A 2,547-nucleotide genomic window follows, 5' to 3' on the forward strand; every position below is an offset into this window, starting at 1 on the left:
ATGCATTAACACTAAGTGCAGAGGTCGTTCAAATCACTGGGGTAAAAGAGAATGGGATCAAAACGCTGTAGTTCCCGAAGAATGGGGACATCACTGAGTTGATGGACCACTTCTAATTGGGAACACTTAAATTGTGAAAACCCAAGTTCTTAAAGGCAGCCAACCCGGGCTGAGGCTGTAGCTCAGGGGCAGAGCACTTGCCTAGCATGTGTGAGGCACTGGGTTTGATTCTAAGCACCACATAAAAATAAAAGCATTCTGTCCATCTACAACTACAAAAACAGAAGGAAAAAACCCCACCAATCCTTCCCTAGGTGGAAAGTTGGCTACAGCCGAGGAAGGAGGAGTAAGGGAGCAGAAGGACGTAGCTCCACACCTCCGTAGGCCTCACCGTGGAAAAAGATTTGTCGTAAGGGTTCCACTGGAGCTCCGAAACCGGGAAAGTTGCCCGGCTCCTGGGCACCCTGGCGTGGGGAAGACGCCTGCAGAGCTCAGCAGGGCAGTGGCCCGGCGCAGCCAGATTGCGGGGAGGGGCCAGCACCCGCCCCGCCCCTCTCCTCGGGGATGCCGGGATGTTTACACTCCTGACAGCGGCCTCTGCGGGAGGAGGAGCGGGAGTTGCGGGAGGATGGGCCGCCGCCACTAGGCTCGCACTCAGGAGTAGTCTAGCTGTGTGCAGGGTGGGTTCCTGCGCCTGCAGTGTCCGCGGGGCGGCGCGGCGGGAGGTGGCCGATCGGCTCCTGCCCTCGCAGCCTCAGCCCCCGGCCCGGCAGGCCTCTCCACGGAGGTGCCCAGCAGAACCGCGGGCTCACTGCGTGTCCCTCGAGGGCGGGAGAACGGAAAACTCTTAACTTCCTGGTAAGTCGCCTTTTGGAGCTCCGGCGCAGAAGCCAGAGGCCCGGCGGGTGGGGCTGCCCGCTGTAGTCCGGAGCGAGCAAGGGAGGGAGTGAGGGAGGGTGGTCTGGATCGTGGGGGCGATCTCCAGGATCCCCCGCCTGGGGAGATGGGGCGGGGCGTGCTGTGATCGAGCACGATCCAGTGGGGGTTTGGTCCTTCCCTGGGGATGGGTGGCAGCAAGTGCTAGTCGGCCACCGGCTCCCAAGGCCCCAGGCTACTGTGGACTCTGGAGTAACTAGGAAACTCGGCGGCCAAGGCGGCGGCAACAGGTCCTTGGTTTCAGGACCCAACCAACTTAAGCGAAGACCCGCCCCCCAGTGGAAGCTCATTGGTGGCATCGGTTATTTATCCCTGGTGGATTGGTTAAGTCCATCTGTCAGGATTTGGCAGCAGTCCAACTTAGAAAAGTGAAGTTCACTGGGAGAGATTGGGTGGTGGGGGAATCCGAAGTGATTTGAGAAGTACAGCGGTGGTGTCGGGTGAGAGACCTGTTGGAGAATACACTTTAGAACCAGTATTGAAAAATGTCAGTATGAAGTGAAGTGAAGCCTTGGTGGTGATGATGGCAATGGAAAAGAGAGAAACTGAAGACTGAGGGCAAAGTTAAGACAAAGGAGAGCCAAAAGGGAAAAAGTGAGAAGACCTCATGGCCCTTGAATAGTGTCAGGAAACGAACTCGACCTAGAGGATGCTGCAGGAGATCTAAATTTTTGTTGCCTTTTTATTTTGTAGTGCAGGCCTTAGGAGATGGTGTATGAACAGATTAATAGTATGTTAAAATAGCTGTATTTCTTGGTGGAGACAAACACAAAGAATGATTGCTTTATAATATAGACTTCTGTCCTTTAGATTCTGACAACTGGGAAATTGGAAACATATTACAGACATGAAATGACTCTCCTCCTAGGAGATTACTTATTTCAAGGGTACAAATTGGAAACAAAAAGCAATACAAAAACTTGCCCACAGTTTGTAGAGCGTATTTACGTGTCAGACTTAGAACCGCTATTTTTAATTCCTTCTCCAGGGAATTCATTTTCCATGCGTATACACACTTCTTACAGACTACAACAGTATGTCTTGTCAGGTAGCACTACAGAATAAAGTTCACAGTATGTATGTTGTCAGTACTTTCTGTACAGGACCATAAACTGCTGCTGGTGTGATCGAAAAATGGCATAGTATTGCGCTTACAAAGTTTAGGGGGGATCTTGGCTCAGCGGTTGCAAACTTGCCTGACATGTATGAGGCACTAGGTTCGGATCTCGGCACCGTATATAAATAAATAAAGGTCTATCAACAACTAAAAAAACAAATTATGGGATGTTTGGGATAACCAGACAAACCCTGAAATAAAGGAATAGTAGAAAAAGACATTCATTTAACCCTATGATGCTTTGTGGCATTTGTTTTTGCTGAATGGACACTGAGTATTCTTGGCTTTAACACTGGATAAAGACCAGTGCACTTTAACTGGTTGACACATGACTTGAGCAATGATATCATTTTCATGGGAAGGAACCCTCTGCTATCCTTTGTGAGATCTATTCCACAGTCAGCTTCGTCCTTAAAAAGCATCCTGTATTTGGTCCTGGACTGGGTGATTGCTGGGGTGGCAGAGATGTTGGAGCTTTGGGGAGGGGGGGGGAG

General features: G+C 50.8%; 1 protein-coding gene across 1 annotated transcript in view; it reads left to right on the forward strand.

The window, feature by feature from the left end:
• Positions 1–565: 565 nt before the first annotated feature.
• Nek7 (NIMA related kinase 7) overlaps positions 566–2,547 on the forward strand; it is a 110,557-nt gene continuing 108,575 nt past the window's right edge. Inside the window, exon 1 of the mRNA XM_015483350.2 lies at positions 566–858. The gene's annotated coding sequence lies outside the window, so the exon portion shown is untranslated. The remainder of the gene's footprint in view (positions 859–2,547) is intronic.

This window comes from Marmota marmota, unplaced genomic scaffold, assembly GCF_001458135.2.
Source record: "Marmota marmota marmota unplaced genomic scaffold, marMar, whole genome shotgun sequence".
Classification (NCBI taxonomy): Eukaryota; Metazoa; Chordata; class Mammalia; order Rodentia; family Sciuridae; genus Marmota; species Marmota marmota.